This window comes from Neolamprologus multifasciatus, chromosome 15 (genome assembly GCF_963576455.1).
Source record: "Neolamprologus multifasciatus chromosome 15, fNeoMul1.2, whole genome shotgun sequence".
Lineage (NCBI taxonomy): Eukaryota > Metazoa > Chordata > Actinopteri > Cichliformes > Cichlidae > Neolamprologus > Neolamprologus multifasciatus.
Window position 1 is genome coordinate 36555476 of NC_140453.1, and position 19491 is coordinate 36574966.

The following is a 19491-nucleotide window of genomic DNA, read 5'->3' on the forward strand; positions in this document are numbered from 1 at the left end:
CAACACAGTTACCTCACCTTTTAAACAGCTTGGACCTTAGAGAGGTCCAGCAACTTACAATATATAGTATACACTATAATATAACAGAGTGGTTTTCTTTTCTCTGACCAAATAACCACATTTGCCCAGGGCCTTCTTGATATGATGCTTTTCTGCTTCCCTGGACACTCTATCTGTGGGGATGGTGTTGGTCATGGTGGAACACCACCAAGTCGTTGGTTCAGGTATGTGGATGGCATCCGGGTGAAAATTAAGTCTCATGATGTACCCCAATTTACTGATCACACATGATGACGGATCCTGATGTATCAGCAAGAGTCTCCATTCTTTCTCTGAGAAAACAAATTTTTTTGTTTACAGTGACAACCCCCCCCCCCCCCCCCTCCCCACAATCCTTCCACTGGGTTTGTAAACTGCCTTTGGGATGTGACAAGCAGTGGACCCATCACTGGCTGCAGCTTCATGTGCATGGAGTGATGCAAATGATGACAAATTTCTTCTTCCCTCATCATGCATGTGACGCTAATCGGTGTAACACACAGTGATGGGCATGTCTTAGCACTTGGCTGAGGGGCTGAGCTGCCCCTCCGAATCAGTCAGTAGAATCATACTGCTGTCAGGCCACACAGCACTCTCCTCTAGCTTACAGGCCTCTGTTTACCTTTATTGAGCTACAGTGCTTACCTCTCCCTGTTGCAGTTTGTGAGACACTTGAAGGACATAATTTCCATTTGGCATATGATGTGCTTGTCAATGCCATTAAGCTCTTACACATATCAATGTCAAGCAGATGACTGTGCAGTTATTTCTCAAAGTCTTAAAGTCTGATGAAGCATCTGAGTTTAATGCCCTTAACCCAACTTTTATTTATTCAGTTTAACTAAAAACACATGTGTGCGGTTCCAGTGAGGAAATGCTAAAGTGCCATACTCATATTGTTCCGATATTGAACAGATTTAACTGACATTTGAGCTACAAATATGTGTATCTGTTGTATTTTTTTAACTAATATTGTAGTTACCTTACAACAATGTAATCATTATCATATTCTGATCATTATCAGAATCATTATTATAATCATAATTTGTCACAGTCAGTTATACATGCAGGGTCTATATGTCCAGGATGAACTTTCATTCAGTTTACCTTGTACTTTTATCAGTATCAGAATCAGTATGACTTATGGACACAAATATGCTTAAATATCTTCAAAATGACTAAAAGCCCCAACTTACAACTCATACAAAACTCTCCAAAGAACAAAGATGTTCCCATTCAGATATGTTCCAAGATGTGCCTTACAGATTCAAACATATACACCCACAGCACAGGCAATTCAGTTCTGCAGTGGGAATATCAATTGTGTGTGTGTGTGTGTGTGTGTGTGTGTGTGTGTGTGTGTGTGTATTCACATATTTTAATCCAAAAATTTGTGTAATCATTTATCCTGGTTCTTGTGTAAAAACAAATTACATAATTTATGCAGATTTGACAAGAAGATGTTTCCAGGGTAGCAGGCACAGCTGTGACCCACATCTTCATGGTTCCCTGTTTGACCAGCCTGATTCACCCGAGAGCTATTGTGGACACAGATCAGCGGGGGGCATGGTATGATGGGAAAGCATATTATAATATTTCCTAGATCTGAGAAACCCACAGAGAGGTTATACAAATGAAAGAGCAGAAACTCCTCAAATACTCTGGTTAAGCTTGTTCCATTAAGGTTATGCAGCAAACTCAGATGTTGAATTAATTCATGTTTCTAACAAAATATGTCAAATAAAACAGTGACACTGACAAGTAAAACTGAATTGAATTTACCTGAACTGAAATTGAGTAATCCTCTACTCTGATAAGGAAAGGGAATACCATCAGGACACAGTGATGCTTGGTTTCATACTTTTATCACAAGAGGGCAGTAGTATGTCACTGAAAATTGGCCTCAACTGGGTTCACACAGAATAACTATTTATGAAATTATTATTAAGAGGCTACTTTAAATTTGTTAACTAACTAAGTTAGTTAGTCACAAATAGAATTTTATAAAATATAAAGCTGATTTTCTCCTCAATTTCCAACACTAACCAAATATGACTACAACCCTCACCCCCCCCCCCCCACACACACACACACACACAAAAAACAACCAAATAACAAATACCAAAAATAAAACAAAACAAAACTTCAATGCTCTGTAAGTTGGAGACTTACTGAGCCCAGACACTGCTCCACTAAATCAACTCGCTCTTGTCCTTCCAATTAATTCTTATCCATGACCAGTTTCATCTCCTGCGACATGGCAGGAGAGGGCTGGCTGTGATGGATGTGACATTAACGGGAAATGAAACCAGGGAGATGCAATGCCCCTGTCCAGTAGTGGCATTTGTCACTGCCCTGGTCAGGCAGATTGGGCCAGCCTTAACCAATGACTAAGATTAATGATGACGGTGGCCCTGTCTTTGTCTCCATGTGTTGTTTCCTAAAGCACATCACAGTCTCAAAAGTCTGCCTCATATTAACCCCACACACATCACAGACACAGCATCCACTTGTAAATAGGGGACTCATTGCATTCATTTCTTCCAATAATTGTGGTGATATGTATGCCTATTTGATTTAAAAATGACAGTTTGGGCTAAAAAATAAACTTAAATCCAGGAAGACAGAAAGAGTGGAAATTATATATTTTTACACTTAAATTTGAGTGTTTTGCAGCTATCTGGACTGGTGCGCAGTGTGGTGGGAATACCAAATCCTTGTTTATAATGAAGTAATAAAATAACCTTAAATGCACAGAAAACGGCCTTCCTCTGGCAGATGAACTAGCCAGGCAGACTCAGATGGATGGGGGTTTGGGCCAATGGTATAGGAGTTCAGGGAAGCAGCATATACGCCTGGCCATCCATCATTCGCTGACACATCCAGTTATCTCCACCACATATACATACAGATGTAATGCTGTGTTTGATCAGTAATCTGGCAATTCCTAGACAACACACATTTAAAGTTATATAACAGCTTGTTTTGATGAAGACTATCTGAATGATCTTGTTGATGATATTCATTAACCACCAATGTGTGCTAAATTCTGAAGGTACCACAGAGAGCATAATCCACTATTAAGGTCAGTCATATTTCAAGACTGTAATATGTACCCATATTTAAAAGAGTCTCCATTTTACTCATGCTTGGCCAAGTGCCATCATTACATGTGGCCCAGTAATATTTGTAAAATGTTGCAAACGTGCAGTTGATGCACCTGGCATGGTTGTGCATTGGTAGTTTGTAGGTGTAGGCTTTGCACGCCAATATCTTCCTGTAGCTGTATGCTGTTGCCAGGGGTCGTGTCATAAATTGGATATAGATAATGCGGAATACCGGCTACTTTTGTCCATGTTTTGCAATATAGTTAGTCCTTTATATTTGTCTACCGAAAACATTATTTGTACTTCTGATGCTTTTTTATATTACTATTTTATACCTTTTCATCTATTTGGTGAACTGTGGTGTCACATCTTTACCTGTTCAAACCAGTAGCGGCTCATCAATAGAGGGTGCTAAGCCACTGCCCCCATAAAAATACTGCATGGAAAAAAATCCATCACATTTAATTAGAAAAATATGATATACCATACAAATAAGAATGCATTTTGTGATCAAACTGCATTACATTATGCGTTAGGTTCTTGTGAATAATATAATTATGTTTCGACTTCCTTTTATGGTTGCCAGCTAAATGGGAGTGGGACAGATTAATATACTTTGCTTGTCCTTCCATGATGGCTCCTCCTCTTCCTCCTCTTTCTTGGGTTTCTGCTGCCTGAGGTATTCACTGAGCATGCAGTCGGTTGGGGCCATCTTTCTGATGTATTCGTGGATGTTCGTTGTTTCATCCTGGACTCTGGTACTGACACTCACTAGTCCCTGGCCTCCTTCCTTCCGCTTAGTGTACAGCCTCAGGGTGCTGGACTTGGGGTGAAACCCTCCGTGCGCGGTAAGGAGCTTACTTGTCTTGATGTCAGTGGCTTCTATCTCCTCCTTTGTCCATCTTATTATCCCAGCAGGGTATCTGATCACGGGCAGGGCGTAGGTGTGGATAGCCTGGATCTTGTTCTTACTGTTCAGCTGACTCCTCAGGACTTGCCTGACCCTCTGCAGATACTTGGTGGGTGCAGCTTTCCTAGTGGCCTCTTCGTGGTTCCCATTTGCCTGTGGGATCCCCAGGTACTTGTAGTTGTCCTATATGTCTGCAATGTTGTCTTCTGGTAGTTTGATCCCCTCAGTTCTGACTACCTTCCCTCCCTTTGTTATCATCTAACTACACTTCTCCAGTCTGAATAACATTCCGATGTCATTGCTGTATATCCTGGTGGTGTGGATCAGTGAATCGATGTCTCGTTCACTCTTGGGATACAGCTTGATGTCATCCATGTACAGGAGGTGGCTGACAACTGCTCCATTCCATAGTCAGTATCTGTAGCCAGTCTTGTCAATGATCTCACTGAGGGGGTTCATGCCATTCAGTAAGATCATTGTGGGGACAGAGCATCTTACTTGATGGTGACTTGTACTATGGGCTTGAAGTAGGCCTCCAGTGTTGTACACCATATCCTCACTGAGTTCCTGATAAAGGCTCTTAGGGTCCTGTTGACCTTGTATAGTTCTAGGCATTCCAGGATCCAGGTGTGGGGCGCTGAGTAATAAGCCTTCTTGTAGTCAATCCAGGCAGTGCACAGGTTGGTCTTGCAATCTTGGCTGACTGCTCGGTCTGCCAGTAGCTGGTGTTTTGCGCCTCTGGTATTCTAGCCAGACCCCACACACCTGCCCCACCAACCTCCCTGGCACTGACCCTTGAGCTCACCACCCCTCCCCTAGAACTGAGCCATGGACCACTCCCCTACCACATTCCCCTGCCACTGAGAGTGCTGGTTCCGTGAAGAATAGCTGGTTTGTTCTCCTGCCCTCTATCTCTCTGCCCTCTTTCCTTGGCAGTTTCCAAGGCCTCAGCTTCCTGTATTTCCTAGGCACCTTCTTCATCGCACTTTTCTGCAGCTCTAATAGTTGGCTAACCTCCCTTCGTGCTACCTTGCATCCCATGATGCACTTCTTCTTCTTCAGTCACATTTCTCACTCTCTATGTGTTAATAGACCTCTATGCACTGAATCACACTTGTTATTAATCTCTCTCTCTTCCACAGCATGTCTTGTATCCTATCTTCCTTTTCTTACCCTAATCAGTCGTGGCAGATGGCCGTCCCTCCCTGAGTTTTTCCTTCCCACTGTCGCCAAAGCGCTTGTGCATAGGGGGTCATATGATAAATCGCCTTGAGGCAACTGTTGTTGTAATTTGGTGCTATGTAAATAAAACTGATTTGAACAGAATTTAATTTAATTGCTCACCCTTGCCTCACACCTACACAAAACAACTACCTCCAGCCCTCACCTCTCCCGTATGATCCCCTACCTGCATTAAGGATCTGCAAAGAGGATTTGGCTACTGAGACAGAAAACCAGGAAGGCTGTTGGTGTGTCCCCTTCGTGCCTGAAAGTTTTTACTGGCCAACTGGCCCGCCATCTTCACCTGGATCTTTAGCACATCTCTACAGCTGTGTGAAGTGCCCTCCTGCTTGAAACGCTCGACCACCATTCTGATCCCAACGAAGTCCACCATCACAGGATTAAGTGACTACAGGCCTGTCGCCCTAATGTCTGTAGTCATGAAGTGCTTTGGACATCACAGAGCCCCTGCTGAAGCCAATATGGGACTGCACAACATACTGGATTACCTCGACTAACCTGGAACATACACCAGGATACTGTTTGTGGACTTCAGCTCTGCCTTTAGCACCATAATCCCAGATGTCTTCCACCAAAAGCTAACACATTTTACTGTCCCCGCCTTCACCTTTTAGTGGATTACCAGCTTCCTGATGGACAGGCAGCAGCAGGTGAGGCTAAGGGGGCATCACATCCCACTACTCAGTTTTGCACTTATCGTTTCTTTAGTTTTTTAAGACTTTATTTAACCGAATGTTTCTATTTTTTTTTCTTGGATGAAAAGAGCAAAGTTGAACCAGAATTTCTTGCTTGTGTGCACAGCTTGTGTGCATAACAAATAAAGATTATTATTACCCTAAATTTACCTTGTTCCTCTTGTGTTCATCGGAACGTGAATGTATGTGAACATTAGAAAGCACGTGTGAATGGTTGAGTAAGACATGTTGTATAAAGCACTTTAAGTGCTAAAAGGGAGTAGAAAAGTCTATTTATCTCTCTAACCTGCTCTGCCAGTCATTCAATTCCAATCAATTCTCCTTTAATCCCCAACCTCGCACACAACTCCCTATAAGACTTTTCATTTGCCACCTCTGTCTTTGCTGTACACCAAGCCTCCCAGTACACTTGTCTACTTTTCTCTTGGTTTCTAATAGTAATCCTGCAGACTACCTAGCTGCAGATACCATTTTGCAGTCTCCTATCTATTTCAGACTGCACATTCCTTCGTGCACTCTTACACACTGTATGTTTCAGTCTAAAAGGTGCCAGATCAAACTCACCTGCTAACACTGAGAAAAAAGTCAGTTGCTATGTTAGCATGTTGTGCATTATATAAACAAACAGCAGAAGCAGCAACAACCTACATATACACAATAATTTTGGTGTAAAAACTTTTTTTGTAAGGATTTTATGTAAGGCTTTGGAAGACTCACTGCTAACACATAGATAAGGACTCATTATCATACTTGTATTTTTGTAAAGCTCTCATGCATGTGCCTGGCATAGCCCAGATGCTGTGGAGTCATCGGTCCTGCATGGCTTCCTACTGTGAGGAAGGCATGCAGGAGTCTTTACTCTTCTCTCTCTGTCTCTGTTTCTCTGTCTCTCACATGCACACACAATGCTAGTTTGGATGTGGCTCATGCTGTTGTAACTAATGCTTTTGTTCATTGCCCTTTATAATCTTTGTAACAGAATTAATAACCTCAGCAGTCTTTTGTGTAGGACTGTGTGTCATAAATAAGGACTTGGTTGCTTAGTACACTTAAGCCCTTTTTGGTAGGTGAATCAATCTTTTGCTCCCTAGCCAACATGGCAAATGGACTGATTCTTATATAGCGCTTTTCTGCCTTCCTGGAGTACTCAAAGCGCTCTATACAGCATGCCACATTCACCCATTCTTCTATGCTTTTAAGTGCTTACTATCTACCATTCACACACATTCATACTCCGATAGATGCATCTTGACCAAGGATATTTGGCATACAAACTGGGGGAGCCAGGGATTGAACCACAAACCTTCCAATCAGTAGATGACCTGCTCTACCTCCTGAGTTACAGCCACCCCCATGCAGTTTGTTTGGCACCACCATGTGCAAAGCGGGACCTAGAAGGAGGAGGAGGGGATGATACCATCTCCAGCTGAGTCTGGTTGAAGGTAACAGTGATGCCTGCCAAGAGAACCCAGGGGACAGGGCTTAATGTGACTGAGGTGGTGGAGCAGAGAAGTCACTGTCCATCCCTGGGGGATATGAATGTTGATTAAACATGTGCTCAGCCTTGGATACTGAGTAATTGGTTGTGGAGCAAATGTCAAGCATTTGTTAATTTCAGTATTATATGGGGGTTTATAGTTTGTGATCGGTGAAGGAGGAGAGACATGGTACATGAGACATGTCTGTTTGTTCGCAGTGAGAAAAGGTGCTACTTGTCTTTAGGTGACGAATTCAGTCATATGACTGGAATGTGATATCCCAAAATTACAAAACAATAAATAGCATTTCTAGCACTGTGAGAGAGAACCAGAAAACCTAGAGAAAACCTATATCGGAGAACAGTTACAATCCTACTGAAAGCCACTCCCTTTTTTACATTGAATTAATTAATTACTGAACGTTTATAACAAGACAAAATTTTTAATTAAATGTCAACATTTTGACCCAAGGAGAACAGGACTTAGTTCCGGTGAAAGGAACTCTTAATGCTTTAGAATACTAAGAGACACCAGTGCACAAAGCAAACATAGATGAGCAGGTTTGTAAAGGCAGGAAGGTGAATGCTGTGGCAATATAGTTTAGAGCTGGAAACCATGCTAGGAATTTGTCTCATATTGAGCAAAAATCATTATTGTCAGTCTGAAAATGTTAGTGCTGATATTAGCATTTTGTCTGAAACAGCAAGGTAGACTTACAGTTGTATTCATATATTTCATAAATATACACACTGGATAAGACGTCTTTAAACTTTTCTGTTTGGTAGGAAGGGAGACTTCAGTCAATAAACTTTGACTTCAGTCAAAGTATTGACTGGTATAATGATCTGGCAGGAGAAAGAGGCAACAAACTGAAATGTCATATGTCACGCCAGCTAAAGTTTGAGATACGAGTCACTTTTAGTGGTCTGGTACATAATTAACCCCTATTTCTGATAGCATTTAAAATATTCATCTGATTAGGCGACAGTGACATTGTCTGAGTCTTCCTTCAAAATCTTTATAAAATGTAATCTGACAGATTCTTTTCATCCAGACACCTCCTGCAACACTCGCAGAAACAGTTTTAGCATTAGTGGCGAATTAGGAGCCCTCACTGTGACAACTGAAAAAAAAACTAAAAAATTCTGCGCCATCATCTGTGCAAACAGAACTGAATACACCTCATGTTTCTATCACTATTTTGTGTAGGGGCTTTGAGCTCTAAATGCAAAATCTGGATGTGGTTTATTTCTTCCAATCCAATCTAATGAGCATCATCTCTGTCTAGGGATGCAGGCTGTGGTTCTTGAATCTTCTTTGTGTGGCTGGACAGGTGTCTAACTGAATGATGAATGGCCCTGTTTCTCCCCACATAATTGGCTACTCGCTGTTTGGTCTTAGACTGCCTGCATGTCTGCTGGGCAGCTACCTCCATCTGTCAATCAACAACCTGCTGCTGCCTGGCTGGACCTCTGATAGCTATGCTAATGTGCAGTCCTCATGCCCCATTGGCTGAATGTGTGCTGGTCCAAGCTAATCCATTAAAGCGGTGACAGTAATAATCTCTCCCCAAACACAGGGCTCCAAGTGTGCTAAATGTTATTTGACCGTTCCTGTCACATTGGTGCTGCCAAGTGCACCGGTGAGGAGATGGATGAGCCTAGCTCTGGGCACTCATTCATCACCTGCTGACTTGTGTTTTTGTGCTGTATCAATAATTTAAGGGTTTCTGTGATTTTTGATTTGTTTCAATAAAGATATTTTTTTTCTCCATTTCATTTTGTTTTGGGTATAATTACGATACATTTGGTGTGTTTATTGTGTAAAATTTAATTCGAAAGTTCATAAATTGTTAGTCACAGTTTTCTTTAATAATGTAAATCGACTTCTTAACCAGCTATGCTTGAAAGAACAGGAACAAAATATATGTAATCAATCCAGCTCTCTTCACAATTACTACTACTGTTTTCTCATACTGTGTATAAATATGCTTATGTGATGAAATATCACTGACCAGGATCGAATTTTCTGATAAGCAATAATGCTAAGAGTTTATTTTTTACAATAATTGCGCTGCCTAATTGCAGTAAATATAATCAACAATAAAGTGACACGCAAGACCAAATATTTAATCTGACCAGTGTGACACACCCATTCTTAGATTCACGGGTAGCCATCCCGCATGTGTTGGCATCTTTGTAATGATTTCATTAAACCCAGTGTATATTTGGTGTGTTTATTGTGTAATACTTCATTTAAAAGTTCAGAATTTGTTAGTGTGTGTGTGTGTGTGTGTTTACATGCAACACTGGGCCTGGAGCCAGCCACACCTGTCAACAATCAAACTCACCTGCTGTTGATAATCCTCATCAGGACCTCACTATTTAACAGAGTGGCTTAGGTTCAGTCAGTGGTGGATTGTTGAGTCTCACAGTCAGTTAAAATGCTGGTTACTGGTTCATTAAGGTGAACCTGTCATTTTTCAGAGAGAAGCTAACTAATCATTGTGTCTTGTTTTGCCAGAAACCCTGTGAGGAGAGTGTGGAGGGAGCCGAGCACTCTTTGTAAATACTGCATTGGAAATTGTATATCACACCACAGACCAAGACAAAATTTGTCTTCTGTCAGCCCCACTCGACCCAGCTGACCCACCTGACCTAACCGCTGTATCTGCAGTTTACCACGATTTAGCTCAAGTGTTTAGCAAAGACCTAGCTCTCTCTCCTGCCTCACCGTCCCCATGACTGTGGCATGGATTTGCTTCCCGGGGCCCTCCCTTCCTACTATCCGTCTATACAGTCTCTCTAAAATGGAGGGGAAAGTCATGTAGTATTATATTACCGATTCTTGGGCTGCCGGGAAAATTCTGTCCATGTTCCCACTTGGTGCAGGTTTTTTTTTCTTCGTAGAAAAAAAAGACAAGTCTCTCTGCCCCTGTACCGATTTTTGTGGTTTGAGCAAAATCATGGGAAAAAGAACAAGTACTCTCGCCGTCTTTTGTCTTCAGCTTTTGAGTTACTGCAAGGAGTTAATGTTCACCAAGCTTCATTTACGTAATTCTTACCATCCTCTCAGAATCAGAGAGGGAGATGAATGGAATTGAATAGCTGGTTATGCCATTTGGACTAAGTAATGTAAATAGTACAGAGAGTAAATTACAGATACCTGAAAATTTTACTTAAGTACTTTAACAAAGTATTTATACTTTATCACATCTGAAAACTCAAAAGTTCAAAGACAAACACAAAAATCTAGGTTCTCTTAAAAAGTATATGTACGGCTGCAAATTTTTGGTTACCAACTTGTAAATCTTGTTCATATCCCAGTCAGCATTCCCGAATGAGAATCTATAAAAGTTCTTGCATGTCCAATGGGGCATTTATAAAAGGACTGCAGAGGCAAACAAGCCACAGTTCAGGCAAAATAAAATTCATGCCAACGTGATCAATGTTAACAATGTTGGTCATCATGCTCACTTATGATAATACTGAATTTATTAAAGTGACTGGAAATGCCACAAGAGCGGTGCAAAAAGTGTGATGTGAAATCAGTCATGAATAAAAATGAAAATAAACTGCACAAATAGCCAATGACTGAGGAAAAACAAATGAAAGTTCCTATCTAGAAAATGTATGCTCATACAAAACTTAGTGGCCTGTGGCAAACTTTGCCAATTATGCTTTAGGAGATTTTCGAAATTAAAGAGAGATCTTTTTTATAATTCTTTTAAGTAATAGATATTTATGACTGTCAGTATCATTTAACACAGTCAGATATGCAGCAACTAAGAGTTTAAGTACACATATTTAAGTATTTAAGCAGAAAATATTCTCAGTTCCAGTCAATCAACAGTATGGTTCCACAGGTAACAAAGTCAGTCACTGAGGTATGTAAAACACCAATTTCTTCTTCTTCTTCTTTTATTTTTATTTATTTATTTTTTTTACTGTTGAGAATTTCTGCGGCCAGAGATTTATCTGATGTAAGTGGTCGTTGTGTACTGTCTCTTTGAAATGGTTCTGTTAGGTGTCATTGCAGGCAAAGGGCAGAGGCACTGCCACCCATGAGAACTTCGCATCGAGAGGATTCATTTCATTGTGGAGCCAAATTGTTTCCACTGAGTCCACCCTTGACTACTTGGATTGAAGCCTGAGAAGCTCTGAGGAGAACTGGCTGTTCCTACACAGTACTATCTCACACAAGCAGCACTGCTCGTTGCTGTAATCTAATTTAAAAAAAACTGAGGATCTGGAAACGCTTCACATCAGATGCTGTCACACAACCCCAGTGCTGCTGTCATCAGCACTGGGGTTGTGTGACAGTGGTGAGCACTATTGTAATGTAAGGATCGAGAAAAGTGGCTGTGAGTTTAGAAACTTTACAGTCTTGTCCCCTTCCTTATCCCTTGCTGCTTCTTGTACACCAAAGCCCTGCACATCTGTCCTTTGTGTGCCCCGACAATCCATCAGCCCAGACACTCTAGCTTAAAGACAAAATGATGGTTCAATCCCTGGCTATTCCAGTCTGCATGCCAAAGTATCCTTGGTATATTGGACCACACACTCGCAAAAGTGAAATTGAGTGGTTGATACATTCACAAGTAATTTGTAAAATTTGTAAAACAAAATACTTTTATGTTTCTATAGTGAACGTAATTCAATCATGTACAATCTGCATGAAATTCAACAACTTAAAACTAAATTTATTCATGTTAAGGTGATGTGATACAATTTCTTTATTTATTTTTTTAGTGAGAGTGGTTAGAGTCCTGGACTTGTGATATCACAAGATCTTGCAAGATTTAAAATTTCAGGTAAATCGCTGGGTTTATAAGACGCTGAAAAGCATACAGACACCACATGTATGATATTGTGATTTATATGGGAGGATCGGCTGTTTGTGTCGGTGGCTAGGTGGCTGCAGCCCGGGCTGTTGGAGGGGGAGGCACGCATGCTGGCAAAAGTGGCCCTGGAACAGTTTGCAGAGGGCCTGGTTGGGAAGTGACACACTGTGTCCGCTGCTATAGACCGGCGAGCCTGGAAGTTGAGGTCACTCTTGCCACAGAGAGCAGTGCAGATACTAGGGAAGAAGTGCTGGAAGTGTGGGCTGCTGGGACACCTGAGTTGACACAGGTGTTCCGCATCGCTGGGGCTCTGGCACCAGAAAGGACGTACAGCATTCTGGTAAGGTGTCACCAGGCTTTGGTGGACACGGGCTACATGCAGACTATGACCCACCAGACTCTGGTTCATCCCAAGGCATTACTGGAGGCAGAGTGGGTGAAGGTTAAATGTGTGTATGGGGACATCCACAAATATTCCACAGTGCTGCTGGTTACTAAATTTAAACTTTTCCACATTTTGTCACATTACAGCCACAAACATGAATCAATTTTATTAGAATTCCACTTGAAAGAACAATACAAAGTGGTGTACACTTGAGAAGTGGAACGAAAATCATACATGATTCCAAACATTTTTTACAAATAAATAACTGCAAAGTGGGGTGTGCGTAATTATTCGGCCCCCTTTGGTCTGAGTGCTGTCACTTGCCCATAGACATTGCCTGATGAGTGCTAATGACTAAATAGAGTCCACCTGTGTGTAATCTAATGTCAGTACAAATACAGCTGCTCTGTGACAGCCTCAGAGGTTGTCTAAGAGAATATTGGGAGCAACAACACCATGAAGTCCAAAGAACACACCAGACAGGTCAGGGATAAAGTTATTGAGAAATTTAAAGCAGACTTAGGCTACAAATAGATTTCCCAAGCCTTGAACATCCCATGGAGCACTGTTCAAGCGATCATTCAGAAATGGAAGGAGTATGGCACAACTGTAAACCTACCAAGACAAGGCTGTCCACCTAAACTCACAGGCCGAACAAGGAGAGCGCTGATCAGAAATGCAGCCAAGAGGCCCACGGTGACTCTGGACAAGCTGCAGAGATCTACAGCTCAGGTGGGGGAATCTGTCCATAGGACAACTATTAGTCATGCACTGCACAAAGTTGGCCTTTATGGAAGAGTGGCAAGAAGAAAGCCACTGTTAACAGAAAACCATAAGAAGTCCCGTTTGCAGTTTGCCACAAGCCATGTGGGGGACACAGCAAACATGTGGAAGAAGGTGCTCTGGTCAGATGAGACCAAAACTTTTTGGCCAAAATGCAAAACGCTATGTGTGGCAGAAAACTAACACTGCACATCACTCTGAACACACCATCCCCACTGTCAAATATGGTGGTGGCAGCATCATGCTCTGGGGGTGCTTCTCTTCAGCAGGGACAGGGAAGCTGGTCAGAGTTGATGGGAAGATGGATGGAGCCAAATACAGGGCAGTCTTGGAAGAAAACTTCTTGGAGTCTGCCAAAGACTTGAGACTGGGGCAGAGGTTCACCTTCCAGCAGGACGACGACCCTAAACATAAAGCCAGGGCAACAAGGGAATGGTTTAAAACAAACCATATCCATGTGTTAGAATGGTCCAGTCAAAGTCCAGATCTAAATCCAATCAAGAATCTGTGGCAAGATCTGAAAACTGCTGTTCACAAACGCTGTCCATCTAATCTGACTGAGCTGGAGCTGTTTTGCAAAGAAGAATGGGCAAGGATTTCAGTCTCTAGATGTTCAAAGCTGGTAGAGACATACCCTAAAAGACTGGCAGGTGTAATTGCAGTGGAGCGGTTTTACATGACTGACTTTCTGACTTTCTACACTCTTGGAGCACTCAGGGCCCTTTATAAAACATACCTCATTCACCAGTTCATACAAACACTTTTTTCTGTGCTTAAATGCTTTGTATCTATTCTATCTGCCCCTGCCTGAGCCTGGTTCTGCTGGAAGTCTCTTCCTGTGAAAAGGGAGTTTTTCCTTACCATTATCTCCAAAGCGCTTGGTCATAGGGGGTCATATGATTTTGGGGATTTTCTGTTTTCTTTTTATTATTGTCGGGTCTTTACCTTACACTGTTGTTGTGATTTTCTATATAAAGTTGAATAGAAATTGAATGTATCTCTTGCCACATTCATACTTTGATGGATGCATCTGAAAGCAATTTGGGGTTAGTATCTTGGATGAAGACTGGAGCAGCCAGGGATCAAACCATGAACCTTCCAATTAGTAGTTCTCATTTTACGCATTCAGGAACATAAAGCTGTACCAAATGTGATATGAGGTTGGCCTTTGTGACAAGTGAGAAATGTTTAATAGACGTATTTATGGAAATATTCACAAATTATTCTCTCACTTCGGTATTCTGAGTCTATATTCTTTGTTGATGAAGGATACATTCCTTAAAAAGCATTGGTTATCCTTTGTTTTGGGGAGAACATAACACAGAACTGCAACACTTTCTTTTTTTTAATCTGTAAAGAAATTTTCTGCTTTATGCCAGCAGCCTAAATGGAGCTTACTTGGATCAATAGATATCAAATAGAGAGTAAATTATCTGAATGGAATTTAATGGACCTCTTGCGTAGGTAAACAATACAGCCAGTAGTACATTTCTCTGCATGAGGAGTTTGGAGACGGAGGGTTGGGTTGGTGGTTGGGAGCAGTGGGGTCAGGGGTTGTAGAGATGTGTTAACTATAGTGTGAGGAACTGTCAAACAGACTGGACAACAGTGGCTACAAAAATGTCAGGTGAAAAAACTGGGACGACATGTGTCACTTTAATTCCAGAGCAAAGGCCACTGCTGCAAGTTTAATGTCCAGAGTGCCTGTCCAAATCCTCATCTGTCTCACACTAATCAGTAGGAAAACATTTATATTCAGAGCCTCGTGGACAGAGCTGCAGGGGAAGAAGGGTCTGGCTGACATAAAATACTGATTTCTTTATAAAACTCAGGGAATGTGACACTGATGGTCTGAGTTAGGCAAGAATATCTTTCACTGACAAGACACCGGAGAGTGACACCGGCTGGGATCACGGACCGCCCATGATTTCCTCCTCTTCCTGTTATTACTCCTTCCCCATCTTACAATAAGCTATTTATTAAATAATTAAGATTTATATTATTCTTTTTTAAATGTTCATCTATATCAGTGCATATAATACTACTAAAATATTCTAAAATACTAAAATACTACTATAATATTCTATTATACTATATGCTGGATACATGTGTGTTTATAGCTGTTGGGAATCATAAAATTAAATGGACTTATATAGCCATTTTCTAGTCTCATTAACCACAATTTAGATAAAGGCTTCTCTCCACACTTTATTATACTTATTCTACATTTACGCAGCAAGCGTGCTCAACCACCGTCCCATCCAAATATTCATCCACATCAAGAGAAATTGAAGGAGAATCAAAGAGGTAAACCATATGGAAACAGTCACACTACATCCCAGAAGCACACGCAAACTAACACTGTGTTGCATGCCCAATCATCCAGGTAAGGAAATCCCAAAAAGTTGATTCTGTTCATCTGGACATAGTGTTCTCAGTGTGAGAAATGTGCAGCGTTAATTAATACTCCACATTTACTTTCATCAGCACATGTATGCTCAAACCAAAATGATTCAGAGAAAGAAAGATTGAGTTGGCGCATGCATTAAGTAATGGGTGCAGTGCATCAGCGGTATATTATCTAGGACAGTGGCTAGGGCTTGCTGACAGGATGAAGACATGATTGAGAAAATGAGACCTCAAGGAACGACCAACTCATCAGCACCACCAGCTCTTTTCTCAAAACACCTTCTTTCGATGTATTTATGTCTTATCATTTGCCGTGAAACCCACAGTAAACTCACCATGCGGGGGGTTCAGTTCTCTTTGGACTAATTCTCTTTGCTTTTTTCTTCATTTAATTAAATTATGCATATCTTTGTATTTATGATAAACTGTTTAGGACAAGCATCTGGATTACTTAAAATAAGGCAGGTGCCATCATTCCATTGGTATGTGGTGGGGGATACAAGGTCCAGTTTTTTGACCATTTCATGCACTCTTTCACTTTTATGTGTACAGGTGCATGTAAATAAATACAACATACATACATACATACATACATACATACATGCATTTTCTTCCACTTATCCAGGTTTGGATGTGGGGCAGCAAGTCTAAGCAGAGAATCCCAGACCTCTTTCACCCTGGCCAACTCCCCAGCTCATGCATAAAGCAAATAATCTATGTATTGCCATTCATGGAATTAATTTGCTTGCACATAATTTTAACAACTTGTGTGCTTAGTAGTAGAAACCATGCACACAAAGAAGCCATCATACTGGCAAGAGTGTCAAAGCTTAATTTTGCTTTCTCAAACCAACCTGACTTTTGACCCTTTGGAGGGCAGAGCACAAAGAGAGGAGGGTAATACTGACAATACTGAAATCTTAAAAACCAGAGGATTCTAAGGTGAGTTCTGAGGCCTCAACACTATTGTCCCATTAGTCTCTTATACTGTATCACAATATTGCATACTTCATTATGATTTTTAAATGATTTTTTAAATAATTTTTGCACTTAATGCAAGATAATTTTGCTTGAAATAAGTTTAAAAAGAATTTTTTGCCAATGGAACAAATGAAAATTCTCCAGATCCAAGATGCACTGTCTAAAAACAAGTTCCCATATCTCACTGAAATGTTACTCTGTAGCTGATCGTGTCTCATTTAAAGTGTGATGAGATATTTTGACTAAAAATGAGACAAATATACTTGATAAGATTTTGAGTTTTGCAGTGCACTGTGTTGGAGACAGACTGATTTTATGATAGAGTTCAGCTGGAAGTATACTCATGGTCTCAGTCTTGCTGCTGTTTAAGACAAGGTAATTGTTACAGAGCCAATTACCCGAATCCAACTGACTTTCTACATTTTTTTTCTAATAATTTACTAACAAATGGCAATTTTGAAATAGGCTGATAATTATCAATTGAGCTGGCATCAAGATTAGCTTTCTTTAGTAGAGGAGTTACCTCAGCATGTTTAAATCACAAGCTTGCCTCCATGAGCTATTAATAATAGACAGCAATGTAGAATCAATGTTGGCGAGAGTCCCAAATAGGACAGAAGGAGGTAACATGTTCAAAGAGGGTTTCACCTCAGTGCCCTGAGTCGTAATTGATAAACGACTCAGGGCACTGAGGCCCATCTTCATGAGGGGAGGAACCTTTTAGACCTCAAGCCCATAATCTTTACTTGCAGTGTGATTAAGAAATATGTTACAGTCTTGATCAGAAACTAATACAGTTGGTCAGTCAATGCTGAACACAACTGGTTCCATATGCCCTGGTTCCTACCTTGAATATGGATATTTCTCCACAGTGAGTTTAAGACTTATTTAGTACACATCTCCAACTTCTCAAAGGTAGCGTTACTAACAAAATCATCTAAACTGATCCAAACTAGGCTAATTTAAAAGCAATGTCCAAACTACAGAGTGTGACTAACGGATGGATTCGCAAAGAGTTTCTCTTAAGCAGTGTGACCCATGTAATTAGAGCACACTCTCTGGTCCCGCTTCTTAAAAATAGGAACCACCATCCCAGCCTGAAAGGCACTGCCCAAAATTTCCACCCAAAGCTTCAGAGACATGTTAACCAAGACAGGCCAACACAATCAAGATGCTTGAAGTACTCAGGGCAAATCTTATCCACCTGAGGGGACCTGCTACTAAGGAGCTGTTAAAATGCCTCAGTGACCTCAGTCCTTGTGATGGTTGTGCCCTTGTCCACAGACCTTTCTTCCTCAATGTCATAGGAATTGAAGTATTCCTTTGAATGCATAACTATATCCTCAGTCAGCGGCACCCCATCCCCACTATACACAGTGCTACTGGATCACTTATGGTTTGTCAGAATTGCTTCATGGCCAATTGAAAGGCTTAGTCCAAGGCTCCACTTGGCCTGCCCGTACCTATTTGTTGCATGGACTAGCTCAGGCTTCTTCTTCATGAGAGAAGTGACATTCCATGTCCCAGGAGCTATTTCCAATGGTAGAAATTGAATTCTAGGGCCTCCACATTTGGGTGCTGGCCACATTGCACCCGATCTCTATGACACCTTCTGCAGGTGATGAGCTCACAACAGGATGGGCCAATGTTACTTCTTCTGGCTGCATCTGACTGGGCCCTTTGGCTCAGGCACAATCCATCGAGCCGCCTCAACATGCCTGAATCTAGGATGTTTCTATATTTTGATGATTTCTGAGAAATCATCAAAATATAGCATTTCAAATTATTACAGTAATTCCTAAGATGATTCAAAAATGATTTACAGTATTTACAGTATTTACAGTACAGAAATGTCCAGCTTTTGAAAATTACATTAATTTGTAAACCCAATACTCAATAAAATAAAATGTAGTGTGGTGTGGAGGCATCACATCATGGCATTGCTGAGGCAATACTGTAGCTCAGGTTACTTTGCTGACTTTTTGTGACTTAGTTGACTTGTAGAAGCTGTAAGCAACTGTCAGCAGCAGTCTTTCAGTGATTCTGGTTGTGTGTCTTGAAATAGACAGGTACATGCTGCTTATACTTTTTGAATATTAATGTAACAAAACACTGTTAACGAAATACTGTTACGGAATTTTCAGCAGTAGGCCAAGTTTATCAGAGTTAAATCAGAAAAAATCCTTAATCAAATGAAACATTGTAGCTTCCATGTACTAGAATATTGATTTTTTTTTTTTTTTACTTTCTGAAATAGCCGATGGATGGTGGACTGTTTTACAATATTCTGTTTGTTTGTTTTTTGCATGTGACTCTGTCGTGGGCAGTAAATAACTGTGATATTTCTGTCAGAAAATATGTATTATGTCATGAATGACACCATTTCTTTTAAAAGGGAAATTAAAGGGAAAGAGTGTTTAGCAATCTCCTGCTCACAATTTGTGGGCTCATGAACTTTCCCGGGAGTTACCATTTAATGTTCTGCTCAGTCATTTGGTAGAGCACATTTTGAGTCCCTATGTTTTTCTGAAATATGCACTGAAATTAACTTACGCTGTTTCAGGAATTTCTACCACTTGGTTTTGATCTGTTATTGTCAAAAGATCCACTGGATGTCAA

General features: G+C 40.9%; 1 long non-coding RNA gene across 1 annotated transcript in view; it reads left to right on the plus strand.

Moving 5' to 3' along the window:
- The window catches only part of LOC146502667 (uncharacterized), a 264594-nt gene that overhangs the window by 29200 nt on the left and 215903 nt on the right, over positions 1 to 19491 (plus strand). The window lies entirely within an intron of this gene.